Here is a 27,946-nt window from a genome sequence, read left to right as displayed (position 1 = left end):
ATATGTTACCGTATATGTATCATCTCAACAAATATATTCACATGTGTTACTAGGTTATTTGTGGCAAGGTGTGATTATGCAAGACGCTGCTAAACAAGGCAGCTACTGAACGTTTCTTTAAGCAATAGTCCTCTCTCACTCTCATTCGTTTGTTCTCCATGCCTGCCAGCTGTGTGTGACTTGGAAAGTCTAGCAGACTGTCCAAGTCTCTTTGTTTAGGCAGCTCCTCAAAAGGAAACTGCCTGAACATGCCAATCAAGCCACTTACTGATTCAATTTGGTAATAGAATGAAACATTAAGGCAATGGGAAGAACATTAACTGTTTTTGCTCTAATGAATCCAACCTTCATTCAGTCCTGTTTCAAACCGCTCCCACAAGTATTCTGGTAAAGTTGGCATCAGTTGAAGGCTTGAATAACCTGAACAACAATGACTTCTACAGGCTCGGTAAACACCCTATGTCCTGTCCCTTAGTTCCTGGGCCTTTTTAAACAAGCACTGAGCCGGACAGACAGACTAACAGACACAGGAGGCAGTTGCAGAAAGACAGAGTGAGGGGTAGAGAGAGGGTGACAAGGCAAAATAGTGAGAGTTGGTCACATAATAACTTGTTTACAATACAAATAATGATTAGGGTAAACAACCATTAAAAGTGAGAGAAGTGGGATCTCTGACAGTTGCTACTGGTAGTAATTATCTGTGTGGTCAACTTCATAGCCAGCCCTTGGTGGGCAAAAGAGATCCTAACAAACCACAATAAACAACAACAATAAAAACAACTAACCTTTTCCTGAAGTTGCTTTGGGCAATATTGTTCTATAACACTAAATTATACTGTTGAACCATTAGTAGTTTAGTATAGCCTATTAGTATAGCCTAGTATAGCCTAAGATTATGACAACACTATATATCTCAGAAAGTCTACATAATTGCAATGAGTGAAAAGTGTTCCTCGGTTAACAATTTCCTGCATGTTGCACTGATGCTTATAGGTCCACCACCACTGTTTCACATTATGTGTAATTTTAGTTTTTTCCCCTTTCAGCACATTGGCTAATATTCTTTCCATGGTTCTGTACACTACTGTACTATGTTGTCTTATGTTATGGGAGGTGAAACAGCTTTATTCACCATTTTCAAACATGTTCAAAAAGCATAAATAGCTAGATTCCTTTTAGACACATGTCCGTACACAATAAAACATGTTGACAGAATTAAAATGGACTGCTAGCCCTAAAACACGAGGACAGTTCGCATGTGGCCGCACGCAGCACCTGTCATGTGGTTCTTGTTTTCCATTTTCAATTCCGTTACCAATCATAATAGACGGCCTATTCAATTGTCGCTCTACAATTTGAGGAAATGTTCTGGCTACATCAGGAGAGAAAGAGTGATTGACATGACGTATTTGTGACTATCCCACTCCATTATGACATAACAGCATTACCATCAAAAAACATTTCTTTCTTCACAAAATGTCAAAGCAGTTTTGTCCCTGGGTAAGGGGATAGAATGTGCCTTATCCCTGTCATTGTGTGGGGTGTAAAGCGCTCTGTTGTCCCTGCTGTGTGATTGAGCAGAAAATAACTAACCCACGCATGTTCCCTCCAACCAGTTCTGGGCTAGGGAACAACCGGGGGATTGTTCTGTGTGTAATTTATACACAGGGTTGGGGAGTAACTGATTAAACTATTAAATGTAATCAGTAACATGTAATCTGATTACAAAAACTATAACTGTTACTTTACCAGCAACAACAAAAAAATGTATTACTTTTAAATTCAGAAGGGATGTTTGCAAGAAGAAAAAAAAATCATTATGACACCTTTCTGTTCAACATTGAAAAAAGGTGCAAGTTAAAGTTTGTTCCACCTGAGAGAGTGTCATAGACAGCTATGATGACGTACAAAATACATTTGATGGATATTTTTTGTTTTCTTCTAATACCTGAAAGGAAAACTCCATCCAAAAACTATATTTTGGTATTTGTTTCATTGGTCCATTGTTGGCATAGTCCCAAAATGTTTTTCTTCTCAGCAATCAAGTTTTCAAGATAAGTAACTTTAAAAATACAGAAATTATCCCATATTATTATTATTTTTTAGTTATCTAAAAGTCACAGAACGTAATCATATTACGTACCGAGTTTAGGAAAAGTTATGTTACCGATTACAAATTTGGACAGGTAACTACTAACTGTAATGAATTACATTTGGAAAGTGACCTACTGTCATAACTGTCCTGTAAGGATCCAAATGGGTCAGATTAGCTTTGCAATAAATAACTTCAACCAGATCCCTGCAGAGGGGGGAGAATTTCAGAACATTCAGCTATCTCCCTTTCCAAATTCACCCAAGGAATGTGACTTTGTCTACACAGACCTTTTTCCACCAAAACTCTAACATGTTCTGAAGCGAATAGTGGAACAACATATCTAACAAAGAACATGAGGAATAGTCAGAGGCAATATGGAGAACACTGGTGATGTTTCAGGTGTTGTTTTGTGATGTCATTAAAAATGTTATAAAGGAAATACTGTAACTTGAAAAGTATACACACTATTTGTGTGAAGTGTCCGTCCGATGCGCTGTGCATGAAATATGAAAAATTATGAAAGTGTTTTTGTCGAGAGAGGGATATGATTTTAGGAGCCCTAAGAGATAAACGTTTCTATAACTTTATACAAGTAAGTAGTCACAGCCCCCTTGAGTGAGGTCACATAGCTTGTCAGCCTGAAGGAACCCCCCCCCCCCTTTTTTTTGAACGAACAGTATAAAATGATGGGTTAACAATTAACATGTCACACCAGAAAAACATCAAGCTGCAGCTCACATTTAAAGGTGGTTGGAACTTTGAATCTCAACACTAGATAGAGATATAAAGTCACCACCTGGACAATCACTGGTATTGCTGATTAGCTGTCCTAAGTATCTAGAAAAGCGAATTTAAGTGTGATCATTCTACTACTCTCTTCAAACCATCGTATTCTACTACTCTCATCAACCCATTGGGAACCATCAACACAGCTGGCTAGCCTATCTTCAAAGGAGCATCTTCCAGAGTGAATGGAAGTAGAATAAACTCTGTAGTTCTGTTCAGGACTACACGACAAGTCACCGGATAACGGACGACAGCAGAGAAGAACAACAGTAGAAGACGGGTGGGGACCCCTTTTGGACAATCAGAGCCTCACAAGCGTGCCGCAAAAAGGCCCAAAACCCTTTCCAAGAAGGCCTGGTTCTGACAAAATACACAAAGAACCAAGATATTTCACATAAATACATGTGATTTCTTATTCATGTTCGTTTGCAAAGTATATGATTACTGTGAGAGTAGTTTCCAAATGTACCAAAGTGTTATGTCCCTGTCCCTCAGATATTGGCAAACTGCTTGCTCTATTGTACTTATTGGAGAAAATGTAAGCTGAGTCATACATTTAATGTGTTATGCAATCAAGGATACAGGAGGCTAGGGTTGCACATTTTGGGGAATATTCAGAGGGGGAAACTTTCCGTGGGAATGAACGGGAAAATATGGGAATTGTAAGGGGTGCGTACTGGCGACAGAAGTCAGACACAGGAGAGCAAAAACTGTTTCCAAACAGATAGCAGATCTGCTCATGAATAACGGAGAGTTGAAGAGAGGATTTTGTTTAAATATCAAGGTACAGTATCTTAACGGGGACCAACTCTGTTTAAAAGATATATACATATCTACTCTCATGCCATTTGTTTATCACACATTTTCTACCGAAGCTCTCATATGGGCAGCAACACGAGACAGCGCAGAGAAACGGGGAAATGTTACAGCAGTATTTTGACATGCATAGGCGAGATGTACTTTGATAATGCAACCTATGGATTATAGAATAAAGTTAGGAATTTTCATTCGAGACAGGAGTCAGGATTGGGAAGATAGGAATAGCTCAGGCTCTATATAAGGCTACAGAAGGTTAGCATACTAGATAAATGATGACTACACTTGATTTAGGGTACATAATTGCATGCTAAATGTTTCTGATCAGTGAACGAATAAATGAGCTAGCACTTCCACTTGTCCAGCCAGAGATCAATTGACCAAATATACAGACAGAGATTCAGTGAAATAAAATCACATTGACTTATTAGACAATTCACAAGCTTTTGGTCAGGAGTAGGCCAGGCTACTACGCAAGTGCATAGCAAAATCCACTTGTATTTTTTTCATACCTAAACGGGTCCTAAAATTCTAAATCAAATAGCTAAATGATCAATATAATGACCATCTTAAAACAATTGCATATGTCTGCTTAGCGGCTTATCAGTATAGGCTGCTGTTTTCTAGAAATCGGGTTGGGGCTCATTTATTTTCTGTGATGTCAGATCAGGCCTGGGCTCGGGCTTCATTTCACCAGGCTTTGGTCTGAAAGGGATCGAATTTTCAGTTCTGATGAGAACTCTAAACTGCAACTCGGGTCATGTGCAGTCCAACAGTGTCAATTATGCATGTGCTTCGAATTTATGGTGACTTTGTGTTAAGCAAATACGCTAAGGCTTCCATGAGACAACCTGTTAATATAATGTGCTATTTCATTTTTAATCTGCTGCTGCGCATGTTGTGTATTTCGTGGAATTGCATTAGTGCCGACATTGGGGGAAAATTTTGTAATTTCCTAAGGTCTTGTCACTTCCTCTTTGGGGGGAATTGTGAAGCATGGTCCCGGGACAGTCCCGGGACCCCAGTTACCAGTGTAAATCCCTAGTATGGTGGTTATGCAACATGTCAACATGTGTATAAGAATTATGTTGCATTTACTCTTGTTAGTGTTCAAATACTGGAGAGTTGAGACCAAATCACGGACGCTGGACAGAGTGGATTTCAGTTGTAACAAAAGACAGTTTTAATGAGTCAGAGATATCTTGTCCCGCAGTTTTACGTGCACGGACCTAGTTCACATAACTCGGCAAGGAGCCAGGTGAAAAAGAGGCCTATACAATGGTTACATACATTTTTATACATAGAATAAAGTAGGTGGAGTCTTGTCGTTTCGGTCTTCTTGACTGGTCGGAGGGTTGGAGGCGGGCCTTGCTCTAGCCAGAGCGGGCCCCATTGGTGCACAGCAAAAGTTCTTTGCTCTTGGGACAGGCCAGTTAGAGGGAGATGAGATGTGTGTTTATATAAGGAAGAGGGGGTCAGTCTTATGGCTGGGTGTATGTGTTCTTACTACGGAATGTCTTTGTTTATATGAGCTATGTGTATGAATATTTATATAACAAATCCCCCTCTTCACATCTATTAGACGTGAAAACTATAGCAGAAAGGTGGCGGTTGCAATCGTGGGTATACATAAGGTGGTGCTCCTAACCTTGTCTGGTTTGCATGGTGGGTCTGTAGGTGTAGTGCTACGTTTGGGACGGGAGTGATTGGAGGGAGTGATATCAGGAAAGGAGTTAGGGACATGTGTAGGGGTTGGTGTATGTGATGTGGCAGGGTGAAGTAGTTGTTCAATTAACCATGTGAAAGTCCTAGGGTTACTCCAAATATCAGTATGAATATCACAAATAAGGGACCAGATATCCCCAGCCTCACCCAGAGAGGGAGAAATTTCCCTCTAACTGGGCGAGGTTCCCTTCTCAGGGGAGGCGGAGTTTGATGCCGCATCACCTGAGGAAGGAGTGTCTACATTTGGAATCGAATTTAGGCCGCTCAAATCAGCTCTGACTTCAGTCAGTGTTCTAGAAGGAATTGGGGCTGGGGTGCAATGTGTAAGGCGGTGCCAAGGTGTGCCTGATTTACCTTTGACCTGGACTGAGTGTGAAGTAACCTCCTTCACTTCGTACGGTCCAGTCCACCTGGGTTCCAGCCACTTTCTCTTGTGGACTGTAACCCTCACCCCGTCACCAACCTTTACCTTCAGTAGTGGCGTGTCCCCCGGCAGCTCCCCCTCCTGGACCTTGTGAACCTGGGTAGAGAGTGCTGCAGAGAGAACCGTCAGTTTTTTCACATAATTAGACATTACAATTTGTTGTACATCAAGGGCGGGCATATGACCTCCCTCCCTTGGTGGACCATGCATGACTCTACCAGTCATTATCCCATGAGGCACATACTTTAGCTATCTTAGCTTTTGCTTTTGGTTTGACGTTCCACCAGATTTTGGGATTGGGGCCTGTACACAGATCCAAAACTGTGGGTTATGCCAAATCTTTCTTCCACCTGTCTCAGGTGTTTGTTAAATGTAAGCCATTTGTCAAATTTGATTTGTCTTGGGATGCCATACCTGGGTATTAGTTTGGTTTGGTTTGTAGCCACTCAAAGACTGACCTAGCATCCTCCCCTTTTGTTAGTATTGCCTCTACCCATTTGGAGAACCTATCTACTATGACTAGGAGATAGAGTTTGCCTTTAGATACATCTTCGGGGCCCATGTCGGTGTAGTCTATACTAATATCCTGAAAACATGCATTAGGTATTACGTATGAGCCCATTGGTGTTTGATATGGTTTCTTTGGGTTGTGTCTGTCACAACCATTGCATTCGTCACAAAATAAATCATCGTCATAAAATAAGTCAGTCATATTTTTATGTGAGGGTGCCACCAGATGTGCGAGGCCTTTTTGGAGGGTCTTTAGTTTGCCTTCGTGTGTGGGGCCATGTGTTTCTCATAAAAGTTCTGGGTCCATCAGTGTGGCCTGCTTCATGGGCATGGGCTGAGTCTGTATAGATATTCAGTCTTTCCTTTTCCTCTGATGAGGACCTGCGTCAATCCGATGATTTCAGCTAATTTGGCCGATGCTGGTTGAGGGTTGATGGCTGATTGAAGGGTGACATGTGAACCGTCTGGGAGTTGCTGTTTCCTTCTTCTGCCGTGGGTGGTGGGCATTTTTATGACCAGGGGATGGTGCTCCCAGTCATTCCCTGGAACTGCGGTTGGTTGTATGCGGGTTGCTGATGCATGGGTGTGGGTCCTGGTTGCTGATGTTCGTACTGTTGAGGTCTATTTCCACCCCTTTCCTTCCCATATGGACCTCTCGTAGAGTTCCACTGGCGTTGTTGTGGTGTGAGTGGGTATGGACACTCTCGTGAGTAGTGCCCTGGAGTTCTACAGTTGAAACAAACCCCTCTTTTTGGATGGCCTGGTATCCATTGCGGCTGGTATGCAAATTGTGGTTGCGGGGGATACCAAGGCCCCGGGTTGGCTGGTTGAGGACCGGCCTGCTGTTGAATCATCTGGGAGATAGTCTGGGCCACTATTTGAGAGATGTCTGTTTTGGTGCCCGTCTCCTTCGTTTCTTCCGCCACCATCTGTTTCTTAGGTTTTTCTCCTTGTTGTGCTTCCTTCAATTGGAGTTTCAGGAGTTGTACCTGGAGGGACTGCACCTGGCTCTCAGCACCCCCTCTTTCCTTGTTGTGCTGGGTCACATGGTGGTGCACATGAGTGTTGAATTGGGTCAGAGGAAGTGCAAACAACCCTACCGTTCCTCTGAGTTTGGTTTTAACATCTCCGGGACACCCGTTGACCACCATTTCCTTCCACATGCTGAGTGTGGTATCAGTGTGATCGAATGGTTCTTCGTGGACCGATCTCCATGTGGTCTTAGCCCTGTCCAGGTATGCTGCAGGTTGCTCACCTGGGTTGATTGTAAAGGAGGATAAGGTGGCATGGTTTCTTTCTGTAGGGTATGCTCTCCGTAGAACTTCCCATAATCTGGTACGGAAGTGGTCTATGGGCAGTGTTGGGGCCCGCCATCCAAGGTCAGCTGCTGTCATGAGGGCCTCCATGGTTCCGTGGTCGGTGGCTCTTGCTAGAAGTGCTTTCATGTCTCCTAGGCAGAGTTGCAGGCCTGACGTAAGTGTCTGCAGTTGAAGTAGCCACGCTGAAGCTCCTCCATGTAGGCTAGGCATCTGTCCCATCAGTGTTGTTAAATCAGTCATTTTCCAGGGCTGGTACTCCACAGTGTGTGCATCACCTGGTGTCGGTCGCAGGGGGTACTGTCCTGCCATCTCCTGCTCTCGCTCTCTTCTATCAGCAATTCTGGAGGACCGACGGAGTGTTTCGGACCCCATTGATTCGGTAACTTTGGTTACTGTTCCTCTCATTATGCCTTCCACACGGTAGGATCCCTCTCTGTTGTTATCTTGGTTAGCTATTAGCTCCCTGAGTTCCTTAGCTCGAGCTATTGATGATTTCAGCAGCTCCTGCATCTTAGTCACGTTTGGAGCTCCCATCGGAGCTGGGGTGAGCACCATGTCAATTTCTTCTTCGTTTTCGATATCCATGTTCTGATGACAGTCCTCCCTATCCGTCTGATAGAAGTGGTTTGAATCTAATCTTGTTTGTAAGTGTCCTCTGGTTTCAGAGGTGAGAGAGTTCACAGAGGAGCATTGCGGCCTCCGTTCCTGGGGGAGGTCTCCTGCTCCTGGAATCCCAGTTTCGAACTGTTCACATACCATATGGCCAGCCGTTATCCCCAGGGTAATTTCTCCTTTTAACTCCCCTTGGTCTATTCTCAGAACTGGAGCCTGTATTGTGGGAGGTGCCCTGGGCAGGAATGGGTTGTGTGACGGGCTCCGGTGATTTTGTCCCTTTGAGTATGGCTGGGGCTGAACTGCCTCCATTGTCAATTGTGGATATAGTGAGGGAGAAACGGCCACAGGGGGAGCCGTGGGCAAGTTCTCAGGCGGAGCTTTAACATCCCCCGACGCCACAATAGCCACGCCCATCATGTCTGGTGTGTTTTTGGGCAGCACCCTCCTACTCTCCTGTATGGCCCATGTACCTATCTTGAGCTCCCCCTCTGCTCTCTCTCTCTCTCTTGTACCTACTTTTTTGAACCTGTGTATGTTGTTTCTCTCCGCCTCACTCGCTTTTGCATGCTCTACTGCGTCCTCTAATTCTGTCTGCATATCTTGGAGTTTCCCCCCTGTAGGTGGTCCTCCGCTAAAATAACCTGCTTGTGTCCATCTTATCCGTAATCCTTTCCACACTTTCTCCACTTTCCCATACTGTTTTTTACCTCCCGCTCTATCAATCATACTCTGATCTAAATAATCATTGAATTTTAGTTTGGGCGTGGTAGCTGCAGACATTTTATCTAGTTCGTCTGATAATGTGTATAATGCGTTATTTAGGTATATTCAATCCTTACTATGTGGTGTTTATTTCTATCGTTGTATGCTTAGCCTGTCCCTGGTCGAGACAAAGGGGGTTATCAGTATGTGACGCCCGCCACGTGTCTGTTTCTCCCGTATTTTATTTGAATTTGTTCAGCGATTCGTTTAGGTATTTTCTATAAATGATTCTGCGATTTCCTTTTGGAACAATATATCAGTGAATATATGCGGTTCTATAACAATTTTCAGAGTAATTCTAGCTCTTTAGGAAATATAGATAGAATTTCTAGACAACTAAGAGTTGTTCAGTGAATTATTTAAATACTTTCTGTAAACAATTCAGTAAATTCCTTTATGAACTTATATCAGTAAATTCGAGCGATTCTATAGCAATTGTCAGAATAATTTTAAACTTTAGGCAATATCAACAGGAATGAAAAAAACGAAAATCAGTATTCCAGCCCGGCTGATGTCAATCAAAATTGCACGGCCATTCGATACTAAGGTGGCTTTGTGTGCCTAATAGCCCAGTTACGTATCCCAACCTACTCCGCGACAAACGTTTCTGTCAATTTAATTTCCCCCATCTCCAAATCATGGAATGTCAACTCTGGTTCATATTATGTTTATTGTTTGATGTGCAATAGCCACATCATTCCCGATCTCTGTCTTGTGGAAGGCCAAACTTACATATCCTATATCTATTCGACTACACCTCTAACATAACCAATTAAACAGTTTACAACTCATTCAATAGGATCTTTTACATGCAGATTCAGTCGATCTATTAATTAACTAAATCTCTAAACACAACCAATTAAACAGTTTAGAACTTATTCAATAGGAACTTTTACGTGCATACTACACTTCTAAACACAACCAATTAAACAGTAAGCACTTATTTAATAGGAACTTTTACATGCATACTACACTTCTAATAATAGGCCAATTGATAAAAAATAAAAATACAAATAAAAAATAAAAACGAGCAAAACAAGATCTCCCCGATCAATGTCTTAGGTTCTTATGTAAAAATTTGGGCACCGATTCATACTCACGCCCAGTACTTTCTGATCAAAATTTGGTTTAGGCTATAATACAATATGCAGATTTCGATATAACGGGCTCTGCTCACCTTTATATAGAGCGCTCCGATCAGATTTCCTGAGGCAAGATGAATGGCTGGGGAAGTCACTCTTCCGTCTGATTTTTTAGCCGTGATCAGTCTCGTCCTCTCACACTAACTTATAATAGATCGAATTCAAGAACAACCATCCTCTGCTACCAATTTTGTTAGTGTTCAAATACTGGAGAGTTGAGACCAAATCACGGACGCTGGACAGAGTGGATTTCAGTTGTAACAAAATACAGTTTTAATGAGTCAGAGATATCTTGTCCCGCAGTTTTACGTGCACGGACCTAGTTCACATAACTCGGCAAGGAGCCAGGTGAAAAAGAGGCCTATACAATGGTTACATACATTTTTATACATAGAATAAAGTAGGTGGAGTCTTGTCGTTTCGGTCTTCTTGACTGGTCGGAGGGTTGGAGGCGGGCCTTGCTCTAGCCAGAGCGGGCCCCATTGGTGCACAGCAAAAGTTCTTTGCTCTTGGGACAGGCCAGTTAGAGGGAGATGAGATGTGTGTTTATATAAGGAAGAGGGGGTCAGTCTTATGGCTGGGTGTATGTGTTCTTACTACGGAATGTCTTTGTTTATATGAGCTATGTGTATGAATATTTATATAACACTCTCTCTGTAGGCCTACTCTAGTTAGACCCTGCACTGTGTACATTCAAAACACATGTCCTTGATAGGCATTTCCAAATATTCATGTCTTGATGTTTCACCTCAAACTCTTCATATATACAGTATGTTTCTCTGCTGTAATGTGTCTAATCTTCTTTAAAGTAAAATATTTTGGTAGTTTCTGTAAATATTTGAGCTACAGGCATGAAAAATTACCTTGGAGTCTGGTCAGATAAAAACCATCTGTCTCCCTCCGTTCCTTGGCTTCTGTAGCCTCGTTTCTGAATTGACAACATCTGTTCTGGCGCACTCCTGCTGGCCCTTCTCTCCCTCTCCATCCATGCACATACATGGACATGCTTCAGAGCATGCCCCTGCTATGTAAAATTGTATAACTGCCTTAATTTTGCCGGACCCCAGGAAGAGTTGCTAATGGGGATCCATAATACAAATACTCCCCTCCTCCTACCACCTGTTTTAAAGCAGCAGCTGCAGCCAAATGGGATGTTTTTCTCCTTATATCCCCCCTACATTATTTTATTTACAACACAGTGTGAAAAATAGAGGTAGGGTGTAGATAATCAAAGGACGATGAATGTAATAAGAAATCTTAGGTGCTAGCTTAAGGCTGGTAGCAACCACTACAGAACGTCCTGTCAAAACAAGGATGAGGCGGATGTCCAGGTTAAGGCGAGTTTAATGGAAGAAGAAGTCCACATTCACACACACACCCGACAACAAAACCATATCAGACAAGAGCCTTCCTTGTAAAGAGACATGCTGGCATAAGTGTAGGGGTGGGAGACTAATTTAGAGTCCCACCTGTCTAATCACTTGAAATGATTGGGTTCACTCAATCTGTGTGTGTTTGTCATTAGGCTCCTAAACTGTGTCCATATACACTCATAAAACTGGCTTCCCATAAAATCTACTAGGACTGTGAGTTTACTGAACTCATGGTTCAGATAACTGAGAATCATGTCCAGTGAGAACTGACATTAACTATGGTTCTGAAAGGAAATAGGAGAAAGAGAACTTAGGCTACAGCACTGCTATTTATGAGCGACATGGCTTGTATAACACAGGTAAATACAGTTGAAGTCGGAAGTTTACATACATTTAGGTTGGAGTCATTAAAACTAAATTTTCAACCACTACAAATTTCTTGATAACAAACTATAGTTTTGGCAAGTTGGTTAGGACATCTACTTTGTTTATGACACAAGTAATTTTTCCAACAATTGTTTACAGACAGATTATTTCACTTATAATTCACTGTATCAGAAGTTTACACACACTAAGTTGACTGTGCCTTCAAACAGCTTGGAAAATTCCAGAAAAGGATGTCATGGCTTTAGAAGCTTCTGATAGGCTAATTGACATCATTTGAGTCAATTGGAGGTGTACCTGTGGATGTATTTCAAGGTTTACCTTCAAACTCAGTGCCTCTTTGCTTGACATCATGGGAAAATCAAAATAAATCAGCCAAGACCTCAGAAAAAAAAGGTAGACCTCCACAAGTCTGGTTCATCCTTGGGAGCAATTTCCAAATGCCTGAAGGTACCTCGTTCATCTGTACAAACAATAGTACGCAAGTATAAACACAATGGGACCCCGCAGCCGTCATACCGCTCAGGAAGGAGATGCGTTCTGTCTCCTAGAGATGAACGCACATTGGTGCGAAAAGTGCAAATCAATCCCAGAACAACAGCAAAGGACCTTGTGAAGATGCTGGAGGAAACAGGTAGAGAAGTATCTACATCCACAGTAAAACGAGTCCTATATCGACATAACCTGAAAGGCCACTCAGCAAGGAAGAAGCCACTGCTCAAAACCACCATAACCAAGCCAGATTACGGTTTGCAACTGCACATGGGGACAAAGATCATACTTTTTGGAGAAATGTCCTCTGGTATGATGAAACAAAAATATAACTGTTTGGCCATAATGACATTGTTATGTTTGGAAGATAAAGGGGGAGTCTTGCAGGCCGAAGAACACCATCCCAACCGTGAAGCACAGGGGTGGCAGCATCATGTTGTTGGGGTGCTTTGCTGCAGGAGGGACTGGTGCACTTCACAAAATAGATGGCATCATGAGGTAGGAAAATTATATGGAAGTAACATGGTCGTTGATCCAAGATGGCGTAGCAGTGAAGACGTGTTTTTGTTCGTCCTCTCGTATACCTTTGTATTTTTTGTATTTTTTGTATATATTTACATTTTATTTTGAATCTCTTTTCGATTTTTAATTAAATTATAACTTCCGGTAACCTGCCTCACCCAATGTGATACGGAATCGCTATTATTTTTAATTTTAGAACACATTCAAGAACCACCAGAAGCTAACCAACTAATTAGCTACAAGCTATTTAGTCATTGTTAGCCACTGCTAGCGGCGTTGACCTTCTGCACAGATACCAGCCCTGTTTTTTAGCCTGGATAATACTCGCCAGTTTACCAGTATCGGACTGTCTCTCCTGTCTGTCTCTTTTTATCTGTCGGCCCCAGCCGCGAACTCAGGCTCTGTGTGTAGTTAATCCAACCCTCTCTGCCTAGTCATCGCCATTTTACCTGCTGTTGTTGTGTTAGCTGTTGTTTTAGCTAGCTCTCCCAATCAACACCTGCAATTTACTTTATGCCTCGCTGTATGTCTCTCGCAAATGTCAATATGCCTTGTATACTGTTGTTCAGGTTAGTTATCATTGTTTTAGTTTACAATGGAGCCCCTAGTTCCACTCTTCATACCTCTGATACCTCCTTTGTTCCACCTCCCACACATGCGGTGACCTCACCCATTACAACCAGCTTGTCCAGAGATACAACCTCTCTTATCATCACCCAGTGTCTGGGCTTACCTCCGTTGTTCCCGCTCCCCACCATACCCGTCTGCACATTATGCCCTGAATATATTCTACCACGCCCAGAAATCTGCTCCTTTTATTCTTTGTCCCCAACGCTCTAGGCGACCAGTTTTGATAACCTTTAGCCCAAACCTCATCCTACTCCTCCTCTGTTCCGCGGGTGATGTGGAGGTAAACCCAGGCCCTGCATGTCCCCAGGCACCCTCATTTGTGGACTTCTGTGATTGAAAAAGACTTGGTTTCATGCATGTCAACATCAGAAGCCTCCTCCTCTGCCAACCCTGATGTCCTTGCCGTGTCTGAATCCTGGCTTAGGAAGGCCACCAAAAATTCTGAGATTTCCATACCCAACTATAACATTTTCCGTCAAGATAGAACGGCCAAAGGGGGAGGAGTTGCATTCTACTGCAGAGAGAGCCTGCAAAGTAAAGTCATACTTTTCAGGTCCATACCCAAACAGTTCAAACTTCTAATTTTAAAAATGAATCTCTCCAGAAATAAGTCTCTCACTGTTGCCGCCTGCTACTGACCCCCCTCAGCTCCCAGCTGTGCCCTGGACACCATTTGTGAATTGATCGCCCCCCATCTAGCTTCAGAGTTTGTTCTGTTAGGTGACCTAAACTGGGATATGCTTAACACCTCGGCAGTCCTACAATCTAAACTAGATGCCCTCAATCTCACACAAATCATCAAGGAACCCACCAGATACAACCCTAAATCAGTAAACATGGGCACCCTCATAGACATTATCCTGACCAACTGGCCCTCCAAATACACCTCCGCTGTCTTCAATCAGGATCTCAGTGATCACTGCCTCATTGTCTGTATCCGCTACGGGTCCGCGGTCAAACGACCACCCCTCATCACTGTCAAACGGTCCCTAAAACACTTCTGCGAGCAGGCCTTTCTAATCAACCTGGCCCGGGTATCCTGGAAGGATATTGACCTCATCCCGTCAGTTGAGGATGCCTGGTCATTCTTTAAAAGTAACTTCCTCACCATCTTAGATAAGCATGCTCCGTTCAAATAATGCAGAACTAAGAACAGATAGAGCCCTTGGTTCACTCCAGACCTGACTGCCCTCGACCAGCACAAAAACATCCTGTGGCAGACTGCAATAGTATCTAATAGTCCCCGCGATATGCAACTGTTCAGGGAAGTCAGGAACCAATACACGCAGTCAGTAAAGGCCAGCTTTTTCAAGCAGAAATTTGCATCCTGTAGCTCTAACTCCAAAAAGTTCTGGGACACTGTAAAGTCCATAGAGAACAAGAGCACCTCCTCCCAGCTGTCCTCTGCACTGAGGCTAGGTAACACGGTCACCACCGATAAATCCATGATTATCGAAAACTTCAACAAGCATTTCTTAACGGCTGGCCATGCCTTCCTCCTGGCTACTCCAACCTCGGCCAACAGCTCCGCCCCCTCCCGCAGCTACTCGCCCAAGCCTCCCCAGCTTCTCCTTTACCCAAATCCAGATAGCAAATGTTCTGAAAGAGCTGCCAAACCTGGACCCTCTATTTCTGAAACTATCCGCCGCCATTGTTGCAACCCCTATTACCGGCCTGTTTAACCTCTTTTTCGTCTCGTCTGAGATCCCCAAGGATTGGAAAGCTGCCGCGGTCATCTCCCTCTTCAAAGGGGTCACACCCTGGACCCAAACTGTTACAGACCTATATCCATCCTGCCCTGCCTATCTAAGGTCTTCGAAAGCCAAGTCAACAAACAGAACGCTGACCATCTCGAATCCCACCGTACCTTCTCTGCTGTGCAATCCGGTTTCCGAGCCGGTCACGGGTGCACCTCAGCCACGCTCAAGGTACTAAACGAGGTCTTCATCGACCTGGCCAAGGCTTTCGACTCTGTCAATCACCATATTCTTATCGGCAGACTCAGTAGCCTCAATTTTTCTAATGACTGCCTTGCCTGGTTCACCAACTACTTTGCAAACAGAGTTCAGTGTGTCAAATCGGAGGGCATGTTGTCCGGTCCTCTGGCAGTCTCTATGGGGGTAGCACAGGGTTCAATTCTCGGGCCGACTCATTTCTCTGTATATATCAATGATGTTGCTCTTGCTGTGGGCGATTCCCTGATCCACATCTACGCAGACGAAACCATTTGGTATACTTCTGGCCCTTCCTTGGACACTGTGCTATCTAACCTCCAAACGAGCTTCAATGCCATACAACACTCCTTCCGTGGCCTCCAACTGCTCTTAAACGCTAGTAAAAACCAAATGCATGCTTTTCAACCGTTCGCTGCCTACACCCGCACGCCCGACTAACAACACCACCCTGGATGGTTCCGACCTAGAATATGTGGACATCTATAAGTACCTAGGTGTCTGGCTAGACTGTAAACTCTCCTTCCAGACTCATATCAAACATCTCCAATCCAAAATCAAATCTAGAGTTGGCTTTCTATTTCGCAACAAAGCCTTCACTCACGTCGCCAAACTTACCCTAGTAAAACTGACTATCCTACCGATCCTCGACTTCGGTGATGTCATCTACAAAATAGCTTTCAATACTCTACTCTCTAAACTAGATGCAGTTTATCACAGTGCCATCTGTTTTGTTACTAAAGCACCTTATACCACCCACCACTGCGACCTGCATGCTCTAGTCGGCTGGCCCTCGCTACATATTCGTCGCCAGACCCACTGGCTCCAGGTCATCTACAAGTCCATGCTAGGTAAAGCTCCGCCTTATCTCAGTTCACTGGTCACGATGGCAACACCCACCCGTAGCACACGCTCCAGCAGGTGTATCTCACTGATCATCCCTAAAGCCAACACCTAATTTGGCCGCCTTTGGCCGCCTTTTCTTCCAATTCTTTGCTGCCTGTAACTGGAACGAATTGCAAAAATTGCTGAAGTTGGAGACTTTTATTTCCCTAAACCAACTTTAAACATCTGCTATCTGAGCAGCTAACCGATCGCTGCAGCTGTACATAGTCCATCGGTAAATAGCCCACCCAATTTACCTACCTCATTCGCATACTGTTTTTATTTATTTACTTTTCTGCTCTTTTGCACACCAGTATCTCTACTTGCACATGTTCATCTGATCATTTATCACTCGAGTGTTAATCTGCTGAATTGTAATTATTTGCCTACCTCCTCATGCCTTTTGCGCACAATGTATATAGACTATTTTTTTTCTACTGTGTTATTGACTTGTTTATTGTTTACTCCATGTGTAACTCTGTGTTGTTGTCTGTTCACACTGCTATGCTTTATCTTGGCCAGGTTGCAGTTGTAAATGAGAACTTGTTCTCAACTAGCCTACATGGTTAAATAAAGGTGAAATAAAAAAACATCAAGACATCAGTCAGGAAGTTTGGTCGCAAATGGGTCTTCCAAATGGACAATAACCCCAAGCATACTTCCAAAGTTGTTGCAAAATGGCATAAGGACTACAAAGTCAAGGTATTGGAGTGGACATCACAAATCCCTGACCTCAATCCTATAGACAATTTGTGTGCAGAACGGAAATAGCGTGTCCGAGCAAGGGGGCCTACAAACCTGACTCAGTTACACCAGCTCTGTCAGGAGGAATGGGCCAAAATTCACCCAACTTATTGTGGGAAGCTTGTGGAAGGCTACCTGAAATGTTTGACCCAAGTTAAACAATTTAAAGGCAATGCTACCAAATACTAATTGAGTGTATGTAAACTTCTGACCCACTGGGAATGTGATGAAAGAAATAAAAGCTGAAATAAATCTCTACTATTATTTTGACATTTCACATTCTTAAAATAAAGTCGTGATCCTAACTGACCTAAGACAGGGACTTTTAACTTTGATTAAATGTCAGGAATTGTGAAAAACTGAGTTTTAAATGTATTTGGCTCAGGTGTATGTAAACTTCTGACTTCAACTGTAGATAATTGCATTGGCTATAATACACCACAGCAGGCCTAATACCTAGTCAAACATGTGCTCAAACATTACAGTAATGTTGAAATGTATACATAATATTAATACACTGAGTATGAATGATATATTATAGAAAATAGCCTAGCTCCATAAATGAGTAACGCTAATAAAAGGCTAATCACTAACAGTCATGCTCATGCATTCCAATGCAAAATGCTAACAGTAATGCTAACCCTAGGGTGAGCGAGAGCTAGCTAATAAGCTCAACACATGGTAAATATACAAAATAGACCACAAAATTTAACTCCACATAATATGACACCTATCTCAAGGCACTTACGTTTAGATGCACGTGCAATTAAACATCAGGCATACAGGAGGAAAACTTTAGCAGGAGGTTAACTGTGAAACTGCTCATCCGGATGGAGAAAGTATGTTTCTGACCACACATCGTGCTGGGGTCATAGATTAATATGAAGTCCTGGGGATTAAGTCTGCTGATTGGCTTAACAAAATGGTGATATGTATTTGGCGTCACCTTGACCAATAAGACACTAACAAACGTGTGGATCCTCTGAATGAGACAATGCTGCCAGACTAGAACCAACCAGAAGGGACGGCTAGAATCAGCTGGTCGTTTTAACATGCTTCAAAGTTATTGAATTAATCTGTCAGGTGACACTGAGGTGGTCAGGTTTGCCACATCTTCAACCAGCTAAAACCACACAATCGGCATGCATGCATATTGTATTCTACTCTCAGAAAACTATAAGGCAAAACGCAGATGCAGACACAGGAGGCAGATGGTTTGAGTCTGATATTTAATACATTCAAAAGGGGTAGGCAAGAGAATGGTCGTGGACAGGCAAAAGGTCAAACCAGTTCAGAGACCAGGAGGTACAGGCGGCAGGCAGAATGGTCAGGTAGGCAGAATGGTCAGTCAGGCAGGCAGGCAGGTACAGAGTCCAGAAAACAGCCAAGGGTCAAAACCGGGAGGACTCATAAAAGAGAATAGACAAGGCAGGAGCACAGGGAAACCACACTGGTTGACTTGGAAAATACAAGACAAACTGGCACAGAGAGACAGGAAACACAGGGATATATACACCAGGGATAACAAGCGACACCTGGAGGGGGTGGAGACAATAACAAGGATAGGTGAAACTGATCAGGGTGTGACAGAAAACATAATTTATCCATTAATTTATCATGCAGCAGCCAAGCCTGGAATGCCTTTCTTCACTCTAAAGGTGTTTGGGTAAATGTAGAGCCTTATTTTTATCTCAAGACATGGCTCTAGGTAAATTCTGCAAAACTGAATTTTCCATGTTATACCTATGACACAGAGTTTCTTTGCGCAGTATCACAGATGCGCAATATCGCGAGACTTTCAGAAACGCTTGCGAAACAGACCAAACAAGCCGGGATTTGTGGTTTAAGAAGTCAATGATAGAAGTGAAAAAATATTCCTTAGGTGTTAATTTTCTCGAAATCTAAATACATAACCTAGATTCGATCCAATGTGTTAATTAGTTGAACATGTTTTTATTCCAACCTTGTGAAAGGGACAAACGGATACGTTTTCATTTTTCTCAAAAACAACTTTATATCGATAGAGTGCGTTTGATTTGACGGCTTGCACATGCGCAGTTTGGCGCGAGACGACCGTTAGACCCAATGACGTGTGGTCGGGGATTTCTATTGGAGAAGCAGTTTTAGCCTTTCTTCATATTGTACTGTCTTAGACATAGGTTTTCGCATTAATCAAAGCAACTGGTTGCTATGGCATCGGGGAGCGGTCGTCCCGTCAACCAATCAGAGATGAATTCCCACGGTCTTATAAACCAATGAAAATAGGACTCTGGGAATAGCGGAAATACATGAAACCCATAGCACAAATACAGTTTTTGCTCATACCACGTGTTTATAGGGAATCGCGAGTTGATGATCGCCCTAAAGCCAAGGTAAATATGTATTCACCGGTAAAAACGGTTTATAACTTTTATAAGATTATCATTTTGCCTGGCGGTAAATTAAGTAAATTCTACCTATTTGAGTACAGAACAATTTCTGACTATTTTGCACGGCGACCTAACGTTAGCTAACTACCAAACTAAAGCCAACGGTACCCTCGCTAGAAGCACTAGCAGTAACCATAAATGAACGTTGTGGATCAGTCTTAACACTTTCGAGCATTAAATAGAGAGGTTTCTAACATTGTTTTTCTAAGGCAGTGGTGGAAAAAGTACCCAATTGTCATACTTGAGTAAAAGTTAGGATTTTTGATAATTTTTTTTTAACCTTTTATAGAAAATAACCTTAATAGAAAATAACTCAAGTAAAAGTCACCCAGTAAAATACTACATAAGTAAAAGTCTAAAAGTATTTGATTTTAAATATACTTCAGTATCAAAAGTAAATGTAATTGCTGAAATATTCTTTCATATCAAATATAAGAGTATTACAAATTTCAAATTCCTCATTATGCAAACCAGTCAGCCCAAGTTTTTTATATATATATTTTTTTAAATGTATGGATAACCAGGGGCACATTCCCAACACTCAGACATTAATTTCCAAAGGAAGCAGTTGTGTGTAGGTAGTCCACCAGATCAGAGGCAGTAGGGATATCAAGAGAACATCCTGGGTCAAGTGCATGACTATTTTGAGGTCAAAATGTAATGAGTACTTTTGGGTGTCAGGGAAGTAAAAATTACATTATTTTCTTTAGGAATGTAGTGAAGTAAAAGTTGTCAAAACTATAAATAGTAAAGTACAGAAAATCCCCAAAATGACTTATGCTGTACATTAAAGTATTTTTACTGAAGTACTTTGCACCACTGTTCTAAGGCAATGTCAGAGACCAAGTTTCACTTACCTTAGACTCACTGTGTGTTTGGCATTTCTCAACGCTCTCATAAAGAGTTTGTGTAACTTGTGTGCAAATGTGTTCCTCCAGTCTTTATTTTTATGCCTGTAGATTTGGAACAGTGACTTTTCATTTCACTGTCAACTCTGTGTCTGTGTGTGAGATAAGAGAGGTCTCTGGTGGTGGTGTAGGCTTAGAGTCACAGAGCCAGGTCTTTGGTTTCGAAGGATTACATTTTCTCTCACCAGAGCAAACATCTATAATTTGGAACCCGACTCAGGTTGCATAGGTGCCCACTCTTTGATATACAGTACCAGTTAAAAGTTTGGACACATCTACTCAGTCAAGGGTTTTAATTTATTTTTACTATTTTCTAAATCGTAGAATAATAGTGAAGACATCAAAACTATGAAATAACACATATGGAACCATGTAGTAACAAAAAAAGTGTTAAACAAATCAAAATATATTTTGTATCTTAGATTTTTCAAAGTAGCCACCCTTTGCCTTGACAGCTTTGCACACTCTTGGCATTCTCTCAACCAGCTTCATGGGGAATGCTTTTCCAACAGTCTTGAAGGAGTTCCCACATATACTGAGCACTTGTTGGCTGCTTTTCCTTCACTCTGCGGTCCAACTCCTCCCAAACCATCACTAGCACATTAGAGGCTGCTGCCTATAGGCATAGACTAGAAATCACTGGCCACTTTAACCTCACTACGGTACGTGGGACGCTACCAGGCCAACATCCAGTGAAATTGCAGAGCGCCAAATTCAAAAACAGAAATACTCATTATAAAAATGCATAAAACATACAAGTGTTATACATTGGTTTAAAGATGAACTTCTTGTTAATCCAACCACGGTGTCAGATTTCAAAAAGGCTTTACGGCGAAAGCATACTATGCGATTATCTGAGAACAGCGCCCAGCAGACAAATTATGACAAACAGTTACCAGCCAAGTAAAGGAGTTACACAAGTCAGAAATGGAGATAATTAATCACTTACCTTTGATGATCTTCATATGGTTGCACTCACAAGACTTCATTTACTCAATAAGTATTTGTTTTGTTTGATAAAGTCCTTGTTTATATCCAAAAACCTCAGTTTTGTTCTCGCGTTTTATTCAGTAATCCACAGGCTCAAACGCAGTCACAACAGGCAAATGAAAAATCCAAATAGTATCCGTAAAGTTCGTAGAAACATTTCAAACTATGTTTATAATCAATCCTCAGGTTGTTTTTAGCCTAAATAATCAACAATATTTCAACCGGACAATAACGTTGTCAATATAAAAGGTAAACAAGAAATGCGCACTCTCGGTCGCACGTATGAAAAAGCTCTGGGACACTGTTGGGTCTTACGCCCTCATTTTTCAGAATACAAGCCTGAAACAATTTCTAAATTTCTAGTGGAAGCCATTGGAAGTGCAATTTGAGTCATAAGTCAATGGATACTGTAATGGAATCCCACTTCCTGAATGGATTTTTCTCAGGTTTTCGCCTGCCAAATCAGGCATTATTTGAACAGTTTTGGAAACTTTCGAGCGTTTTCTATTATATGCATATCCTAGCTTCTGGGCCTGAGTAGCAGGCAGTTTACTTTGGGCACGCTTTTCATCCGGAAGTGAAAATAGCCCTACCCTTGTGAAGTTAAGGAATGGAACACTAGTCACTTTAATAATGTTTACATATCTGGCATTACTCATCTCATCATATAACGTTTTCTATACTATTCTTTTTTTGAATTTTACCCCTTTTTCTCCCCAATTTCGTAGTATCCAATTGTGTAGTAGCTACTATCTTGTCTCATCGCTACAACTCCCGTACGGGCTCGGGAGAGACGAAGGTTGAAAGTCATGCGTCCTCCGATACACAACCAACCAAGCCGCTGCTTCTTTAACCTGTTAGAGCTCTAGGGGCGCTATTTCATTTTTGGATAAAAAACGTTCCCGTTTTAAGCGCGATATTTTGTCACGAAAAGATGCTCGACTATGCATATTCTTGACAGTTTTGGAAAGAAAACACTCTGAAGTTTCAGAATCTGCAAAGATTTTGTCTGTAAGTGCCCCAGAACTCATTCTACAGGCGAAACCAAGATGATGCATCACCCAGGAATTAGCAGAATTTCTGAAGCTCTGTTTTCCATTCTCTCCTTATATGGCTGTGATTGCGCAACGAATGAGCCTACACTTTCTGTCGTTCGCCCAAGGTCTTAGCAGCATTGTGACGTATTTGTAGGCATATCATTGGAAGATTGACCATAAGAGACTACATTTCCCAGGTGTCCGCCTGGTGTCCTGCGTCGAATTCGGTGCGCAATTGCCAGCTGCTTCCACTTTACCATTTGATTCAGGGGAGAAAGCATGTGTCCAAGAACGATGTATCAATGAAGAGATATGTGAAAAACACCTTGATGATTGATTCTAAACAACGTTTGCCATGTTTTCAGTCGATATTATGGAGTTAATTTGGAAAAAAGTTTGCGTTTTGAGGACTGAATTTATGGATTTTTTTTGGTGGCCAAATGTGATGTATAAAACGGAGCTATTTCTAATACACAAGGAATCTTTTTGGAAAAACTGAGCATCTGCTATCTAACTGAGAGTATCCTCATTGAAAACATCAGAAGTTCTTCAAAGGTAAATGATTTTATTTGAAGGCTTTTATGTTTTTGTTAATGTTGCGTGCTGGATGCTAACGCTAATGCTAACGCTAAATGCTAACGCGAAATGCTAACTCTAGCTAGCTACTTTTACACAAATTATTGTTTTCCTATGGTTGAGAAGCATATTTTGAAAATCTGAGATGACAGTGTTGTTTACAAAAGGCTAAGCTTGAGAGATGGCATATTTATTTCATTTCATTTGCGATTTTCATAAATAGTTAACGTTGTGTTATGCTAATGAGCTTGCTGATAGATTTACACAATCCTGGATACAGGGTTTTTTTCATAGCTAAACGTGACGCAGAAAACGGAGCGATTTGTCCTAAACAAATAATCTTTCAGGAAAAACTGAACATTTGCTATCTGAGAGTCTCCTCATTGAAAACATCTGAAGTTCTTCAAAGGTAAATGATTTTTTTGAATGCTTTTCTGTTTTTTTGTGTAAATGTTGCCAGCTGAATGTTAATGCTAAATGCTACGTTAGCCATCAATACTGTTACACAAATGCTTGTTTTGCAATGGTTGAGAAGCATATTTTGAAAATCTGAGATGACAGTGTTGTTAACAAAAGGCTAAGCTTGAGAGCTAGCATATTTATTTCATTTCATTTGCGATTTTCATGAATAGTTAACGTTGCGTTATGGTAATGAGCTTGAGTCTGTATTCACGAACCCGGATCCGGGATGGGGAGATCAGAAAGGTTAACACAGCGCACATCCAACCCGCGCACATCCAAGCCGCACCAATGCGCCGGAGGAAACACCGTGCACCTTGGCTAGCGTACACTGCGCCCAGCCCGCCACAGGAGTCGCTGGTGCGCGATGAGACAAGGACACCCCTACCGACCAAGCCCTCCCTAACCCGGGCGACGCTAGGCCAATTGTGCGTCGCCCCACGGACCTCCCGGTCGCGGCCGGTTACGACAGAGCCTGGGCGCGAACCCAGGACTCTGATGGCACAGCTGGCGCTGCAGTACAGCGCCCTTAACCACTGCGCCACCCGGGAGGCCCCATTCTATACTATTCTACGGTATCTTAGTCACTTAATGTTTACATATCTTGCATTACTCGTATGCATATACTGTATTCTATACTATTCTACTGTATCTTAGTCTGTTCCGATCTGATATCGCTTGTCCATATGTACACTGCTCAAAAAAATAAAGGGAACACTAAAATAACACATCCTAGATCTGAATGAATGAAATATTATTATTAAATCATTTTTTCTTTACATAGGGTCAGTAGTGTGTGTGGCCTCCACGTGCCTGTATGACCTCCCTACAACGCCTGGGCATGCTCCTGATGAGGTGGTGGATGGTCTCCTGAGGGATCTCCCAGACCTGGACTAAAGCATCCGCCAACTCCTGGACAGTCTGTGGTGCAACGTGGCGTTGGTGGATGGAGCGAGACATGATGTCCCAGATGTGCTCAATTGAATTCAGGTCTGTGGAACGGGCGGTCCATAGCATCAATGCCTTCCTCTTGCAGGAACTGCTGACACACTCCAGACACGTGAGGTCTAGCATTGTCTTGCATTAGGAGGAACCCAGGGCCAACCGCACCAGCATATGGTCTCACAAGGAGGATCTCATCTCGGTACCTAATGGCAGTCAGGCTACCTCTGGCGAGCACATGGAGGACTGTGCAGCCTCCCAAAGAAATGCCACCCCACACCATGACTGACCCACAGCCAAACCAGTCATGCTGGAGGATGTTGCAGGCAGTAGAACGTTCTCCACGGCGTCTCCAGACTGTCACGTCTGTCACATGCTCAGTGTGAACCTGCTTTCATCTGTGAAGAGCACAGTGCGCCAGTGGCGAATTTGCCAATCTTGGTGTTCTCTGGCAAATGCCAAACGTCCTGCACGGTGTTGGGCTGTAAGCACAACCCCCACCTGTGGACGTCGGGCCCTCATTACCACCCTCATGGAGTCTGTTTCTGACCGTTTGAGTAGACACATGCACATTTGTGGCCTGCCGGAGGTCATTTTGCAGGGCTCTGGCAGTGCTCCTCCTGCTCCTCCTTGCACAAAGGCGGAGGTAGCGGTCCTGCCTCTGGGTTGTTGCCCTCCTACGGCCTCCTCCACGTCTCCTGATGCACTGGCCTGTCTCCTGGTAGCGCCTCCATGCTCTGGACACTACGCTGACAGACACAGCAAACCTTCTTGCCACAGCTCGCATTGATGTGCCATCCTGGATGAGCTGCACTACCTGAGCCACTTGTGTGGGTTGTAGACTCCGTCTCATGCTACCACTAGAGTGAAAGCACCGCCAGCATTCAAAAGTGACCAAAACATCAGTCAGGAAGCATAGGAACTGAGAAGTGGTCTGTGGTCACCACCTGCAGAACCACTCCTTTATTGGGGGTGTCTTGCTAATTGCCTATAATTTCCACCTGTTGTCTATTCCATTTGCACAACAGCATGTGAAATGTATTGTCAATCAGTGTTGCTTCCTAAGTGGACATTTTGATTTCACAGACGTGTGATTGACTTGGAGTTACATTGTGTTGTTTAAGTGTTCCCTTTATTTTTTTGAGCAATGTATATAGTCTTACTTCATTCCTACTTAGATTTGTGTGTATTGGGTATATGTTGTGTAATTAGTTTGATATTACTTGTTAGATATTACTGCACTGTCGGAGCTAGATGCACAAGCAATTCGCTACACCTGCAATAACATCTGCTAATCACGTGTGTGAACAATAACATTTTATTTTAATTGGGTTGAGGTCAGGTGATTGTGGAGACCAGGTCATCTGATGCAGCACTCCATCACTCTCCTTGGTCAAATAGCTCTTCCAGAGCTTGGAAGTGTTTTTTGGTTCAGTGTCCTGTTGAAAAACAAATGATAGTCCCATTAAGCTCAACCCAGATGGGATATCACTTCAGAATGCTGTGTTAGCCATGCTGGTTAAGTGTGCCTTGAACCACACTTGCTGCAGAGATCACCCCATCCATTCACCTACTGGTTGGAACGAGGATCTCAAATTTGGACTCAAGTTTTTCTTGGCCCAAGCAAGTCTCTTCTTTATTATTGGTGTCCTTTAGTAGTGATTTCTTTGCAGAAATTCAACCATGAAGGCCTGATTCACACAGTGTTCTCTGAGCAGTTGCTGTTGAGATGTGTCTGTTACTTGAACTCTGTGAAGCATTTATTTGGGCTGCAATCTGAGTCTGGTAACTATCAAATGAACTTATCCTCTGCAGCAGAGGTAACTCTGTGTCATCCTTTCTTGTGGTGGTCCTCATGAGAGCCAGTTTCATCATAGTGCTTGATGGTTTTTGCGACTGCACTTGAAGAAACTTTAAAAGGTCTTGACATTTTCTGCATTGACTGACCTTCATGTCTTCAAGTAAGGATTTACTGTTTCCCTTTGCTTATTTGAGCTGTTCTTGCCATAATATGGACTTTGTCTTTTACCAAATAGGGCTGTCTTCTGTATACCACCCCTACTTTGTCACAACACAACTGATTGGCTCAAACGCATTAAGAAGGAAAGAAATTCCACAAATGAACTTTTAACAGAGCACACCTGTTAATTGAAATGCATTCCAGGTGACTACTTCATGAAGCTGGTTGTGAGAATGCCAAGAGTGTGCAAAGCGGTTGTCAAGGCAAAGGGTAGCTACATTGAAGAATCTCAAATATAAACACTTTTTTGGTTACTACATGATTCCATGTGTTATTTCATTGTTTTGCTGTCTTCACTATTATTCTACAATGTAGAAAATAGTTAAAATAAAATAAAACCTTGAATGAGTAGGTGTGTCCAAACTATTGACTGGTACTGGAGATAGAAGCACTCACTAGGCTAATGTCTGACAAACCTGTCAAATAGTAGCCTAATTTGTTCTTATCTAAACCTATACTGTAAGTGTAATTTTCTTGGCTAATTGAAAAACAAGCTAGATCTAAGAGTGTATTCATTTTGAATCCGTTTCTAATCCAACTGAAATTTGCCCTGGCTAGCACCTCATCGTGATGTTATACAGGCCATTGACCCTGAGGGTTACTCACTTTAGATGGTGTTATTTTCCAGGCCTTACGTAAGGCATGTAGGGTATCCCTCAGAAATGAGACCTCCTCCCGGCAGTGACGTTAAGCCTTTCTCACCCTAACCCAAACTATCTGTCCCTACAGCTAGCCACCTACCGTGGTGATATGTTCCTGCACCTGTGGGGTAAATTTACTGTGTGGAAATTGAGTCCATGCTGCTGGTCTGATGACACGCTGGCCTGATGACATGCTGGCCTGATGACACGCTGGCCTGATGACACGCTGGCCTGATGACACGCTGGCCTGATGACACGCTGGCCTTCCACTGGAGATGGATGGTCAAGACAGGAGACTTTTCTTGCACATAGCTTCTCCGAGTAGTCCATGTGGCTCCAGTCCAATGCAAACTATCTCAGAAGGATTAGGTGTGAGGTGGGGGAAGTACAATTTGAGTTGGGACACATTAAGTTGTGTGTGAGTGTGAGCTCTGTGTACCCACCTGTGTCCTCCTGAATGACAGGCATTTGACAACCTACTGTGAGATGCCTTACCTCAGCCAACTCTATGACACATTTTTGGAGAGAGACAACCATGGATAGACACAGGCCATGTTTACCAGAAAACAGAACAGCAATTCTGTGGAATTGGTGGTTGTGTTACATAACCAGCCTATGGAACCTCTCCCTCCTAGGTCATCTGGTCTGGTACTGACCCAACCTTTAGAACCCTGCCTTCCTCCTGTCTTGCCCTCATTCTTCTTTCCCTCAGACTTCCTGGGGGGTTCCAAGAACTAGCCACTCTGTGGTTCTGCATAGCAGCGAAAT

The 27,946-nt window shown here is 42.7% G+C and overlaps 1 long non-coding RNA gene across 1 annotated transcript; it reads left to right on the top strand.

Annotated features, from left to right (window-relative positions):
* The first annotated feature begins 18,993 nt into the window (after positions 1-18,993).
* LOC149976089 (uncharacterized) lies at positions 18,994-26,886 on the top strand. Its single transcript, XR_016488033.1, has 2 exons — positions 18,994-19,548; positions 24,360-26,886. It is a non-coding gene; the product is annotated as an uncharacterized LOC149976089 (long non-coding RNA).
* Positions 26,887-27,946: the final 1,060 nt, after the last annotated feature.

The sequence above is a fragment of the Oncorhynchus mykiss genome, chromosome 17 (genome assembly GCF_057628025.1).
Source record: "Oncorhynchus mykiss isolate SJ-2025 chromosome 17, ASM5762802v1, whole genome shotgun sequence".
In the NCBI taxonomy this organism is placed as follows: domain Eukaryota; kingdom Metazoa; phylum Chordata; class Actinopteri; order Salmoniformes; family Salmonidae; genus Oncorhynchus; species Oncorhynchus mykiss.
Note: the sequence above shows the minus strand (reverse complement) of the source record. Positions and strands in the feature narration are given on the sequence as shown.